Raw genomic sequence first — 15838 nt, forward strand, 5'->3', positions numbered from 1 at the left:
TCTACAGCAAATATTGTTGTCTAAAGAACTACAATCAGGTGAGAAAGTAAAGGGAAAAAAGGAAAAATAGGTAGAAAACTATAAGGAACGTGGACACTTACAGTCAGGTTGTAAAGAGTCACTCAAAGAACAGTGATGGATTGAAACAAGTTGTGAAATTCAGCCATTATCCTGTATTTATTAATTGCAGTAATTTTCCTTTACTTTGGCATTTTGTCTGCCAGTAATTCTAGCGTTGTCTTATTTAAATATTGTGTATTCTTAGCATGCTTGGTAACATAAGCTAGGGGGGTGTTGTTTTTATGTCTTTCTGCCTGGCATAGCTGTGGCCAGACGCATCATGTTTCTTAAGTTGGGACAGACGGACCGTTCTCATGAATGTAATATTCGCTCCTCAGGGGAATTTTTTTAAAGTTGGTACAAACATTAACTTTACCTCAAGGATGAACTCATTAGAATTTAGTGGTCAAAGGTCAATGTCACTCTGACAAAACGTATACTATAATTCTAACAAAATTTCACACAAATGTCTGCTAGGATAAAATGATAATATTTTATATCCAAAAGGTCAAAGGTCATCTCCACTGTGACATCCTAATGTTCTGCAAAAACACTTTGCTGGCCATTATTCAGTGCCATAACTCAGGAGAGACAGAGGGTGAGATTTTGAACATATTTCACATTTGGTCAGATACTGAATTGGTGATCTTGGTTGTGCAATCACTGAGGCTACATGAGCTGCTGCTGGATGCTCAGTAAATCCCTCCAAACTGTACTGTTGCCTGCTTGTTCCACTACGATGTCTTGTTTTATGTGTAGATATGGAGGTTGTAGGGCAGATTGAAGACGCCTGACAGAGATGAGCTGAGAGACAGAAGTAAACTAAGAAGTAATGTAGAATGCAACAAATGAGTAATATGCTACCACCACCACCAGATATCAACCTACACCATAAAAAAATCCCTCAAAAAAATTGTGAAAATCTGACAGCAAGCATGCCACAAAATTTTTTTAAAAATGGTGTAAATGGTGAAATGTAATGTTCAAAAACTGTAAAAATTGTCAAATTTATAGGAAATATCTGCAATGATATATTTTTTTAGCTAACTTAAATACAGTAAACAGAGCAATTACATGGTCAAATATGTTATTTTTAAAAATAAAAATGTTTGAGTTTTGAATTGTTTTTTGTTTGTTTTTACAGTCAGCGTGTTTGTTTTTGTTTTGTTTTGTTTTTGTTCTGTGATTTTACTAGATATTATTTGTATTTTAACAAAACAGGGGAATTCTGTACACTAATTGTAACAACAAATGATTTATTATTTTTCCAACATTAATAAACATAATATTTCATTCAAATAATGGTATTTGTTACTGTAAAAAAAAAAAAAAAGAAAGTTTACTGTTAAAGCAACAGAATAAATGACTATTTGTAAAATATACAGTTTTTTGATTGTGCTGTTATTTACAGTTTTGGCCTGCTTTTCAGGGGTTGTTTTTAGAGATAAAATGTAAATTAAAAAAACTTTTTTCAATGATTTTTCTACTTAGTTTCTGAAATCAGAACAGGGAGAATCTGTAAAGTAATATTAAGTTGTTTAAAACACTACAGTCACAAACAAAGAAGTTGTTTTTTTTTACGGTGCAGGTGAACAGTAATGGTGCATTTTGTAGTGATGTGTTAAGTTAGTGCTAACATCCCTCTATTAGACTTCCCGACACTTTTAAATCAATGAATGCTAAATGCTGGTAATACCACAACTCATTATTAAATTGTGTTTAATGTTTATCTGTACTTTGCGTTGGAGCTGCATAGATTCACAAACAAATTGGATGATCTACATTTGCAAAAACTCTACTTTTAGACAGTTTGCTGTTCGGACGGAAAGCCATCTTTAACAATGCAGATAATTCACTTTAACATTGTAAAAGCGTAGAAACGAGCTGAGAGCAAAGGGATGAAAGCAGCGCAACGAGCTGAGGGAATTAAATGATATAAAGTGAGAGAAAGAGAGAAAAAAGAGAGATGCATTATGTCGATAAAAGGTTTGAATGTGGCAGAAAGGTAGCAGTGAGGGAGCAATAGATCAAGGTCTGCCAGGTCCACAAGGGGAATGCAGGGATACTGTGACAGTGAAAGATGGAGGGAGGGTCTGAGTCAAAGACAGACGAGAAGGAGAGAGAAGGATACTAATTATTTCCAGGGCACTGATGTGAACACACCACGGGCCTGATGATGGGTTTGTGTGATGTTCGTTCGTGTTTCCGAGATGGTTCCCTGGTGCAGGAGGACTGTGATAGTGTGACAGTTCAGAAGTCTGTGGGGGTTTGTGCTGCACGTTCCAAAGTTGTCAGAAGCTGATGAAACAGAGATATAGATCATTTTAAATGGATAAAGGGTGTAGAAAGATGATATCTGTCTCTAAACCTGTTTGTTACGTTCTGTTATCAAAGGTCATTGGTGCAAAGTAAACAAATACGTTTACTCTAGTGCTTGTTTTGAGGTACTTACATCTCACGAAAGCATTTCCACTTTATTCTGCTATACTTTATACTTTCTTTACAACACAACTGTATTTTCTGAGTGAGTGAGTGTCAGAGTGAGTTCTGTTGCATACATACAGTGATTTTGAAATGACTACAAGTGCAAAGTTTGGTAAAAGGACTTTTTATGTGTTTACAAATCAATGTACAGTTTACACTATATGAGACTCACTCCACACATGATTCTCTCCTTCTTTCACTCATCATTTCTGGAAGCCTACCAGAACCGGTAACAGCAGGTTGGGGTTATATCAGCGCCTGTTGATTTGGTATGCTCTTGACATTGCTTCAGTTATGATCTTGCATTTTGAGCTCAGCAGAGAGGTTTTTTGTTTTTTAGATTGAACGAAGAAAAACTAATGTACATGTACACAGACTATGTCTCATTTAAATCACTGATGGAGCCCTAAAGAGGTACTTTTCCCCAAAATGTTACAAAAATAAACATTACAAAGAGAAAAACTTCTCATTATCCTAAAGGCTATAGGGTAATATGACAGTCCACATACCTATTGGATCGACCTACCACTCTCTGTTTTCAAAGTAGCATCAATTTGTGAACATAGTTATGGAAATCATGAATTAGCCCCTGAGTTGGGAACCACTAAGTTAAAGTAAGCATCTGTAACATATGCTCCACCTCAAACACACTTGTAGGAGCTATTTTTACCGATAGTCTTTTGATTTGACAGTGTAAGCACAATACAATTTGCTTATCATATTTGGTGCATTTGCTTAAGTAATAGTTCATTATTACTACTGTAAACACTAAACTACTACATTACCTCCTCAAGTCATTGCAAACAAAATCAAGAATATGCTAAATCTAATTAAAACCAATATTATTCACACTACTTTTTTTTTTATAACCTTTTTATAGTTTATTATATGGGAGCATTATTCTATATATGTTCCACTGTAATACATGCATGTGATTCTTTCTTCTGCAGAAACTTTCCCTTTTTGAAAATCACATCTGCATATTCAAGGCCCCTATGGAGTAAGAAAAGGTCAATGTAATGCAGTGTAAAAAAAAGCATAGTACCTTTCCTGATCAAAAAGCAGCATTATTATCATGCTACGAATATTGCTAACAAATGGCACCAGTGCACTCTGTATTGCTAGACAGCCTTTTCCAAATCTGTGAAAATGGCAGAGGAATTTAAAATGTGTAAAGTATTTCAGCGAGATATTTGGATTGTTGTTGGAGAAAGAGAGAGAGAAAAAAAAACATACATGCAACTGCAGTGAAAACTGGGTACAGTGGCTGCAGCAATTTCCAGTTGTCACTGCTGCTCACATTCCAGATGTGTTCTGTTTTGACAAGGATTTAATGAAAATCTTACTAAAACAAGTATGTAGAAAAAAATAACAAGGTTGAATAAAAATGATGCGGTTGCTGACAAGTTTTATGGAGGGTAACATGTTGGAAATCATGTCTGTGTGTGTGTGTCTGTGTGTGTGTGTGTGTGTTTGTTTGTGAGTGCCTGTGTGCAGTCCACTAATGAGATATTGACTCCATTGTAACTGTGGTACATTGTTTATCCCACTTATTTATTTATGAACATTTAATGTGTGAGTTCAGCTGAGTTCCTACAAACACATGGCGAACGAGCGAGGCAGAGACAGAGAGATCAATATGCAACATTAACACAGGATTGTCTTTAATGTTATTTTCATTTGGAAAACACAGATCCTCTGTTTATTTCCATTTCCATAACCCTGATTCTCTTATGATTGATGCCAGCGGTGCTCCTTACCTCTCAGTGTAGCTGTCTTACACTCCCCCCCACCACCTCCCACACTCTCACAGGCATCACACCCCACCCGGCCCTCTCTTTTCTCCCGCTCTCCTGGCTGTGTCAGCAGCAGCACCAGCAGTACTTGGGTCTTTGTGTCTCCTTCATATCATCTTGTTAAAAATTAAAGTGATTCTACTTCCCTCCATCTTTCTCTCTCTCTCTAATGCTAATCTGTTCCCTGTTGGACCAGTATGCAGATGAGACGCAAATACGGCGAAGCCTGATGAATAGTGATGAGGCTACAACTCGTGCACACACACACACACACACACACACACTCTTACACACACACACCTGAGCAGCCTTGGAATGCCCTGTGGTTTACCTGTCTGTCTGTCAATCAAAGCAGTGACCTAGTGAGGGAAGGTTGTGTGTCTATGTGTGAGCGTGTCCTCAAAATCACTCCTCAAACTTGTTAATTAAAGTAAAAATATTACCCCAAAATTCTTTACTTTCATTAAAATGGCCAATGTAATCTTGCCAAACTAATATAGTGGATAATGTGTTTTAATATACAAATGGCCAGGAGATGTTAGAATTATCTGAAAGTGTTAATATCTCTCTCAAAACACTCATTTGCATTTAAAAGAGACTTAAATTAATATAGTATACATATTATACAGTATAGTATAGTGTATAGCTTTTAATCATTTGTAATATAATGTACAGAAAATTCAATAACTCTAACATGGTTTCCATCCTAATGGGAGCACAAACATACAAAGTACATGTTTAAATTTTCTTTATGGTCAGTTTATATAAAAATCTGTCAACAGTGAACCCCACTGAAGTGTTTTGCCTCTAAACTTTGTTTCTCTCCTTGAATATCTTGAAGTGGGGAGAGCAGAATTCCCCTTTGCCCCACTGGGAGATGTATGGTTTCCTGCATGAGTGAACTGGGCTGGGGTCTATTACATACATAGACAGAAAACAGAAGTAGAAGAAACCCAACTGGATCAACATGTTCCCAAATTTGAATCCACTTAGCGATACTTATTAGAAGATGATGGCGAAAATAGAATGTTTATTCACAACCAACATGATCCGCTGAACCTCCGCTGACCTCGCTCGGTGCATTACAGGATGTACACTAAGGCAGCAAACTAAACATATCAGATGTACACATTGCGAGTTAAAGAATCACCACACAGAGTTGTAGTGAAAACCTATGGGGAGCCTGGTATGAACCTAATGTCCTCTGGGATGTCAGTTATAAGTCTGGCAGTTGAAATTAGGTGACACAAAAGGTGATGCGCAAAATGTCAGCGATATGCAACTGTGTGATAATAAAATGTGCACAAATCACATCAGTAACCCCAACTACATCGAAACCAACAAATACAGGACCTGTTAAAGTCCCTTTCAGACATACGATACGTAACCTTACGAGCTCCATCAATGTGTTAAAGTGGAGCCATTCAGTCATTGAGACATCACTTATACACCGATGTTCCTCACAACTTCATTCAGTGATGGAGAGAGACACAATACGGATGCAATATTTGTCATACATATGAGATTAGACAGTACATCAAGCGGCACATAATGCATAATAATGCAATTATAAACAATAGATTGAATCTGAATTAGACTAAACAAGGTTATCAAATTGTCCAAATTACTAATGGCCTAGTTTTCTAATGATTAGTTAAAATTCTGTTCACATGCAATGATAATCTAATTACTACTTTATGAACAGTAAAATAAAAATACTGTGACAGCTGTGATGGAGCTCAGGACCGAACCTGAGGACAGCTGCTATGTAACAAATGTTTTAACTGCAGCTGATAAACTGTGACTCTATGCGACAGCTCACCATGTGAAGAAAGCGCACAATGTCATTTACTGTAAGATCCTGATCGATCCTGTCTCCATGTCAAGGGTAATTTATAATTATAAGTAATTAATGAAGTAACTGCTGTTGTTCCATGCGCTCTCTTCCTCGAGGAGATGCTCATAAGGATCCTGCTGCTTGATGCTGCAGGTACAGCATTTAATAAACTCTGGGGGAAAGATTCCTACAAACAGGTGGAGGCGACAAATTAAACTTCAGCTCCTGTTAACATTTTGTCAAATCCCACATTACATCAACTATCAGAAAGGCTCCGTAATCTGCTAAACTTCAGCTGATGATAAACCAAGTTGAAAGACTGGTGTTGTGACACAGTATAAGAGATTCAACACTCACTGTAGATGGTGTTTGACATGTTTACAAAGTGAGACTTCCGGGGAGCATTACAAGCTTTGCAGGAGCACGGGGCGCAGTATATCACTCCACAAGGTGGCTACTTTGACGATGATGACAGTCAACTCTAAAACAGGTGTATTTTTTTTCTTCACTGGCACAAAATAGTAACCTTTTGATCAATCTTTATATTGTTGCCGAAATGTGAAAAAAAAGTACTTCCCCAGATGGATTTACACAACTTTCAGTACATCCATTGTTAGAGAATCTTCTTTAACTGTTGAACTTAAACACATTGGGAATATTGAAACTTGCTGCAGTAAAGGGAGAGTCTTGCAGTAAAGTTGTTTTTTTCTGGAAAATTCACTTGCAAAAAAAATTACAATTTCACTGCAAAGACAATGATTAAGGTGTTTCGGGAGTTTGGCCACAAACTGTGACAAACTTTGCGCTGACTATGATGTCTTTGGACCATTATAAGGAGTGATCAAAGAGTTCCAAGACTATGCACTTCTGCATCTGTCTATTAATCAATAAAACTGCATGCAGTTCAGATTTGTGGTGGGATAAAAGTAAAACAGACATATTTTTAGGTTGTACATAGAATATTGTCTGACAAGAAAGTGATCAAGGCGCTAATTCAAACAAAAAGCTGATGCACTGAGATGCAGTCAGATGAATGGATAGCAGTCCACGTCTGAAAGGGGCTAAGTAGCACCAAGTCTTATTTTAAACAACAGTCTGTTCTGTGGAGTTGCACTTAAGCAGTGTTTTGAAGGAAATGCAAATCTGCACTCAACAAAGTAATGTTAAATAAAATTGAAGATATCACCAAAGTTGTTAAAGTTCATCTTGAAGGCATGTACCATCTCATGCAGTAGTTGTTCTACTATAGATAACAGTCATTATATACAGAATATAGTGAGAGGCTCCACTATAGTGTCCAATCACTTTTCCAACTCTTTTCCATTCCTGCATACCAGGTGAAAAGAGAGCGACAGAGATTGAGTGTCGACATTTTCAGCTGCTGCAGTGTACAATGCCACCTAGTTCTGTCGCCTGTCACTGCATTCATCCAGTCCCTCTTCTGACTATAATAGCAAACTGCTGCAGCTAATGACACACTTAAAAATACACACACACACACACACACACACACGCACATACAGCTGCAGAGTAGGCTGTTTCCTGTATACCGTTCTCAGTGTGTCCACATTACTGTTCCATCTGTGCAGGCATTTCCTGTCCGACCTTGAAATCAGGCCCTCAGCCACCACCACCGCCACTTCACACACATACGCACTCATTCCCCATTTCCCTACATGCTCTGCATGTTTTCAAGACAAGACATCCTTTTTCTCACACATGCGTTCACATACTCATCCACTGACGAACAAACAACAATCCCACATTTCACTTCAGCCCTGGCGGCTGTCCAAATGAAAGCGCAATTTGGCAAAAACAATCACCAGTGGAAGATAAATGCGTAAATGCCTCCAAACTGTAATTATCAGTTATGAAAAAGCAAACCTGTGGGGGTAAAATCACGGCATTGTTTTCATGACTAGAAGCTAAAATGCATCACAAAGTCCCACTTTACAAGCGCCCTGAGCTACTCTAATCTGCCACTTTCACACTGGGAAGCCGTGATGTCATCAATCAGCAACCCGGCGCTCGAGCGGCGGCCAGCCTTCCCCAAACCAGCCACATGTGTTTTTATTCAGCAGGAAAGTTATAGCAGAAAAGGTTAGGTCACAGATAGTTTACAATAATATTATTCATGTAAGGGAAAGTGGAAATGATCCCTGCATGTGACTTCACTCTGTTTACACAAGCATGCCCCGAATACATTGATATCGCCAGCCAGTAAAACTCACCACGTACACACGGGGAGAGCACAACACACATTAACAGCATGCACTGGATTTCACAAGGTGATGGAAAGGAACCAAGCCAAAGTCCGACAATTAGCAAAGATTTAAAATAACAACTGAGGGCCTGGGGCGTAGTGTTAAAGCAGAGGAGACATAATAAGGGTCAGAGTTATGATTCCAACTCACAGGAGAAACAGAGACGCTGTTATAGTGTTCGAATATTCAATGCCAAATGGTTAGTAGCTCTTGGATTAGTTCTCTGGTTGTATTTTAATACTGACTTGACGAGGAATATTAATTAAAATACGGCCCATTAAAGTTGGGGTATATGCATTTTGTGAATTAATGCTGTTGGCTTTGTTTTACCACCAGGGGCAACAGAAACAAATGGATGGACCCAGAGGAAAACTATAAACTATGACTATTTCTGCTTTATGAAGCTGTCTTGTCCAAGAAAAAGTTTGTGCTTATTGTGTGAGTACAGATGTGGAATCCATTAATCATATTGTGGCCAAAAAGGACAAAACTCATCTCACACAGTCATGTTATGTGGACTTCCCTCCCATTTGAGGACAAAAATCTGATGTCCTCAAGGTAAACTATTAAAGTTTGGGGTTGGGATTCAGTTTCTGGTTAAGATAAGCTCCGAGTCTGCATGATTCATGCATCACAATGTCCTCCAAAGCAACAAAACAAGTCTGTGTGTGTGTGTGTGTGTGTGTGTGTGTGTGTGTTACAGTCATAGTTTCCATGTAAAAAAAGAGGACGCATCATCAGACACACAGGATACAGCACCACGCTTCCCATGGGAGAATACAGAACATAACGAGAGAGAGCAAAAGACAGAAATGTAGTCATGACTCTGAACATTCACATGGCTGATAGCTGTTGTCAAACAGTTGACACAGCGTGCACATCCACAAAAACTCCAGCAGTGTTCCCATTCAAGGTTTGTCTCGTTGTTACATTTGCTCATGTGCTGAGTTCGTACCCCTATATCCGTCATCATTAAAGGTTTTTTTAATCAGTTCTTGCACAGATCCAGAGCTTGTTCACTCCCATTAAGTTCCAAAAGGTTTGGAAACATTCATTTGATCACTGCAATCCATCACTGATTATTGTGAGTGAGAGGAAGCCAATTTTGATTAGCAAAGTTGCATCAGAAAACCTCTGTTATCTGTCCATAGACCTTAACAACACCACAACCACGGCAAACCAATACAAGCCTTTTGTGCAGCATGCAAACGTTATACTGCCTGAAATTATATCAGTATCAGTAACATCAGTAAAGTTACATTTCTGTGATTATTTATTTCATTAAAAAAAAAATTTAAAACTTGGAATCAACATGTACAACAGTTTTTTCCAAGTGGCTACAGGAGTTAACAATGCTGGAGAAAATGGCAACTCTACATGCTGTACATGTTGTACTGCTTACATCCTTGATTTATTTCCATACTTGTCTCCTCTCAACTCTGTGAAAATACGGTCTTCAGTTAAGCTGAAAAGTCCCAGAATTTTTGTCATGTGACCATTGGTAATAGCTATGTTTCTAATGGTTTCATGATTGTGCCGCAATGCGTGAAATTTTGTGTTTTTACAGAATCTAGTTTGAGTAAACAGTTCATTTTGGGTGATTTATTTAAATGAAACATGTAAAATAAAGTGATGATTGGGATATTTAATATATTTTTAATATCATAGTTGTAACCTTTAAATTTGGTACATTTTGGAAATGAATGAACGCCACAGATTATTACTTTAAGAACTGTAGAAAAAATGGAAAATCTGGCAGAAAACTGTTGTTTGTTTGTACCCGTGTGTGTGCGTGTGTTTAAGACAACATACATTTCATATCTGTCAGCTTATTTTGAGGTTGCACAATGGTGACCGAGCCTTTGACTGCTGCTGATGAAATTATATTAAAGCTGTTGCATTTACAGTATTATGAGCTGGATGTCTGTTGCGACAGTCCTCCTTCACAATCACAAGCTGGCTCAGTTAGTGATGGATTTTCCATCTCTAAGCAGTTTTGCCAGAAAAGGCCAGACTTGCTCTTTTACATACCCGTGTGTAAAGCAGCATACTGTTGAATCCTCTACTATGTTTGCAAGTAAATGTTACTCTGAACACAGAATGTGATATGAAGATGCGGCCCAGCTGCCAACTGGCTGTCGATATCGCACAGGCGGCACTGCTTAGATCTCCAGTAAGTGAGGTTCAAAAGCAAACCTGCAATATTACTGCTTAGTACTGCAAAGTTGCCGACAGAAATTGACTCTTTTGAGAGCTTCTTTAAAGGGTCTGATCGATATTTTTATACTGACAATAATATTAACACGCGTATGTGAGGGATTGCTCATAGTAATGAACCGTGCAGCTCTGCTCAGCTCTATTGAACTTTATGGCATCTTATTGTTTTAGTTTTAAAGTCCACAACTTAATTATGGGATTTAGTCCCCATGGAGTCTCTTTCTCTGCAGCAGCAGGAGGCTGTTTTTAGCAAAGATGCTCTAAAATTCCATTGTACACTACTGAAACAAAACCAAATGCAAAGTTATAGACTAGCTGTTGAAGATAGCAGAGCATTTAGCTACTAAATAGCCAAAACTTTCCTTTCAAGAGGTCATAGAGACCAAAAACAGAGCCAAAAGAGAAGGGATGCTGGACTTCATCAAGTAGACGGAGATAAAACCCCATGTCATGACACTCAGATTCCTTAGTGCCTGTTTTTATTGAATAGAATAGAATAGAATAGAATAGAATAGAATAGAATAGAACTTTATTGATCCCCTTGGTGTAAACCTCAGGGAAATTGCTGAAGCCTTAATTTATAACATGTAACACAATATCAACACAAAAGGTGATGATATATCACTACTGTGTTTACACATTGTTTCTGCTGCCTCCAGGTGGCCCAAAAAATCAGATATTGCAGGGGGTATTTTTTCTCTCTCAACATTTGTCTCCCCCAACTCTGGCAGTAAGAGTAATTCCTCAAACACTTTTGACACACGTTTTTGCTCTTAGTTGCTCTTGTCAATATGCAGCCACAGCTGTAGTCCACTCTATCTCAATTGATATGTTTTACCCCCCATCTGAAGCTCTGGCAAACCAGTCATTGCTGGCTGACTTTAAACCCATCACTACTGATGCATCAGATTGGGAACGCAACAAAAAAAAGAAAAAAAAAAGGAGATTTAACCCTTTATGGGGCAAGTGACCATATTTGGTAACTTCCTTGGAAGTTCAATATGTCCAGCCTGTGTCTCTCCTTGAGGTTGAAGAACCATTTGCAGTTTGATTTGGTTTTTATATTAGTACCAATATCACTACCTTACTAAAAATGTCACAAACAAGTGTTCCAGGCACTTTATAAACGCTTTATTACTGGTTTGCATTGAACTCCACTTTGATTTATTTTTTGAGGTTAGTGCCATTAATACCACTTTCCCAAGAAAAATGTCACTAAACGAACCTGCCAAGCACTTTATAAATACTTGGTTACTGGTTGTGTAAGTATCATTACCTCAAATTAAAATGTTTCTAAATAAATGTTTTTTGCAGTTTGTTACTTTTTCTTTAATTTCTTATAAATTCTCTTTTTTTTAGCCATAGACGAGCAAGTTACCATATATTATAACTTTATTAATCTTGATTTGCAACTTTTTTTTATATCACAAAAGTAAAAATATCTTGAAATATCCTTCAATAAAACCCAAGGGTTGAAATTTTCATTTTCCGAGTATTTCAAGGAGTGCCCTATAAAGGGTTAAAACTTCGATACATGAGATACAGCGAGATTCACCTGGCACTGATAGGCTTAAACGGAGCCTTTATTGTGTTAACTCAGCTGGCAAGGCTTGAATGTAAAGGATGCTCCTGCATTCTAACTTGGACACTCTGAAAGTGCTCAGCATTCAAATAAAACTTTTACTCAACATGCTATCACGCTCTGCAGCTGCTGTGTGTACAACTGAAGATTAATGAACCTGTTTTAAAAAGAAAAAGAGACAAAAAATAAAAAATAAAGGTTGCACAATTGCAGTCTACAAATCCATAAGTAGGACCACAAGACTAGACTGCCTTGCTCAAGATCTCCCTAATAGTAAAGTGTTGCTTCATCAGTTCTCTCATGCCTCTATCTTCTTCATCCCGCTCAAAATTTGCCGACTCATTTCTGGAACCATTAAGCAACTCCTGCGCCCTTCCTCTGTGCAAACTTTGTTTTAAATGTGGGAGACAATGCCTTTTCTTTCACAAACCCACACACCAATAATAAACACACCCTTTTCCATAAAAGATCAACCTTATGTCATTTTCCCAGTAGACTGGAGCATCTGCAGCAAATCAGCCTCACTCTTCCTCCACTCCCTCTTTTCTCTCCCACTCACTCGCTTCCCCCTTCTTCCTCTTTTTTTCCCTCTTTGCATTTTTCTGTGATTAGGAACAAGTGTAACTAGCCAAAACGTCCTTTCTCTCACACAGAGACACATACACACACTGGCTCCTGATGCATGTTTGCTGTCATGAGCAGGTGCTTGTCTTCAGCCTGTCCTGTCTCATCAATCATACTGCTGCTCCAAGACTCCAAAAGGAAAGGAAGAGCTGAGTATAAATAGAAAAAAAATGAGATTCACTTCTTTATTCCCCATGCCCCTTTCAAAACATCAGTTCTGCAGCATAATGTGACCTTTGTGTGGTCTGTTTTGCCCACATTTTTATTCATGTGCGTCTCATTTGATTGATATATGTATTTGCATTGTGTGTCCTGGAGATGTCTTTGCCTTGTTCTGTTTTGTATTAAATAGTTAAGTGAACTTAGCCACAAAAACAGCTGCTTTTAGGCAGGAACAGCAAAAAAATGTGTGTGTGGGAGAACTCGAGATGCAGAGAAATAACTTGATTAGTCAGATTTAGCATTTAACACTGCTCGTATTCCTAGTTCACACAGTGGAAGTCCCCTCCTGCGCATGTTGTTAATGGACCGGACCTGTCTGTGCGGCGCGGCGGACGCAGAATTTCCCATGGCTGATCATCATCTCTGGTCATGGGTGCCTTCCACCCCCTCCACTTCGCCCACTCTCCATCCCAATGCAACAAAGAGGGAAAACAAATCAAACAATTCACAGTTTCCCATTATTTTCTCTGTCAGCATATGGTTCCAATCAGCCATGTGTGTGTTTGTGTGTGAGAGACTGTGTGTGACACCATGTGAATGTTTTTTATTTTCCATACATTACTCCGCAGATACAAAGCTCTTTGTTCACACTCTTTCTCCATCTCTCTGGCTCCTCCTTCCTCTCACGCCCTCTCCATCCTCCATCTCTCTCTCTCTCTCCAAATCCATGTCTTTGATTCTCAGGTTTAAAGACTCTCTCTCTCTCCCTCTATTTTAGTCTTGCTTTTCTTGGCCGCAAGTCAGACCTCAGGCAGACCTAGAGGTCTTTTTCCCAAGCGATCTCCAGTGTGGACTCCAGGGAACAGAAAACACACACATACACACTCAGAAACACAGGCGCTGCCCTCTCATGCTCTGTCCATTTCCTCCTCTGCCTCTGCTCCTATCCCATATCATTCCCTGTCTGCACCTCCTTGTTGACTCAGTGCTGTTGCATTACTTTCAAAACTGTGTTGCAGTTGTGGTTTAATCGAAGAAAGAGAACACAGTGTTCAAAATCAAGTATTGTGTTGACGGCCTAGTTGCACCACACAGACCCATTGGTACATTATAAGGCTTTATGGGTGTTTTAAAGGTGTTATTTATCCAGGTAAGTCCTTTTGGAGTCAAGGATCTCATTTGCAGAGCAGACCTGCTTGAGAACGCACATTTACTTACTGACAGAACTGCAAATACAAACAAATGCGCCCAGAAGGCTGATCAGTCAATAAGTTTAATAATTAATGGCACTGAATGAAATGTGTGTTTTATCCTTTTCTGCCCTCTCTAAAAGTTTCCAACAAAACTACACACATTAGCGAGCAGATAAAACAATCAGTTTTGAGTTGAAACTGGCTGAATTCACTTTAAAATGGCAACACACTTTAGGTCATTTAATTCAGTGAAAGTAGCAACAATACATTGTGGAGGAAAGAAACAAGAAAAAGTGTTAAATGAAAACTTTTAATTAAATATAGAAGAATTATCATCAAAATGTACTTCTACCACTAAAAGCACCCATCATTTAGACTATTATATATAGGACAATTGTCTTATTATTGCTGTTATTAACTACTTCACACAAATGTGTAACTTAATAAATTATAACACATAATAAGTTCTTTAGACCATTTTTCAGATTAATAGCTAAAGTTTGCAAAGTAACTAGAAACTACAGTTATTAAGCAACTGTAGTGTACATAGTCAAATATATTGTACCTCAAAATTGTACTCAAGTTAACTTAATGTGCTTTCTATTGATGTTTGAAAGTCCTATTGACTGATCATGATTCAGTCTTTGTCCATCTGCGAATGATCAGTGTAATTGTGAATGTATGGCTCTAACAGCATAACAGAACATTTTAATGTTGAGACTGATACTGTGAAAGTGATTTATATGTTTGTAGGCTTTAAAACTGTTAAGTGTGACATAACTGTGAGATCTACTGTGTCCAAGAGGGTTTGGAGGCAACAGCAGGACTACAGTGCTCTCTAGTGGTGAGGCAGGGCAAAGCACAGATGTTCCACACTACCAGCAAAATATCAAGTTTTTGCAATCTTTGCTATTAGAAGTGACCATACATGTTTTTCTATTTTACGAACAACAACAGGTTTTTACATCAATTTCACTTCTACTGGCTTAAATACATCTTAAGAGTATTTGGACTGTCTGTTTGCGTCAGATGACACAGTGGTGGAAAAAGTGTTTATGACCTTTTGTGAAAAACCTCCACACTGAGTCAATGTTGCAAAATGGTGACAACAAGGATATCTAGAACAGGATATTCTTATAGACACTAGAGTGCTTTTTACTTAAACATGCCTTATTTGCTGTTAAAGGTGACTAATTGGACAAAATGTTTGAGCACAATGTGCAAATACAATCAAAAAACAAATGTGCACATATCTACTTACAGCAGTAGGATTGTTTTAAAAGGCTACAAGTTATTTAAATGAGTCTGACTTGACTGTTTAAAGATGTTATTTTCAAAGAAACATGGCTTTCATCATTCTCATTCTCATGCAATCAGACAGTGTTTGGAGAACAACATTTAAATAAGATTCCAATCTTTACTAAAAACTTGAGTCTGATATATATACTTTTTTTTTTTTTCAAATCCACGTTATCTGAGTGAAAAGTCAAACTATTACAAGAGCTGAGATCACTTTGATGCAGTACTAGACTTTACTCACTGGAGGGTGGTATTTCCTGCTGTATGAAAAGTGTCAGCTGCAGTAAAACTTGCAGACTCTAAACACTTCATCTTCAAGG

The sequence above is a fragment of the Stegastes partitus genome, unplaced genomic scaffold, assembly GCF_000690725.1.
Source record: "Stegastes partitus isolate 25-593 unplaced genomic scaffold, Stegastes_partitus-1.0.2 Scaffold1354, whole genome shotgun sequence".
Classification (NCBI taxonomy): Eukaryota; Metazoa; Chordata; class Actinopteri; family Pomacentridae; genus Stegastes; species Stegastes partitus.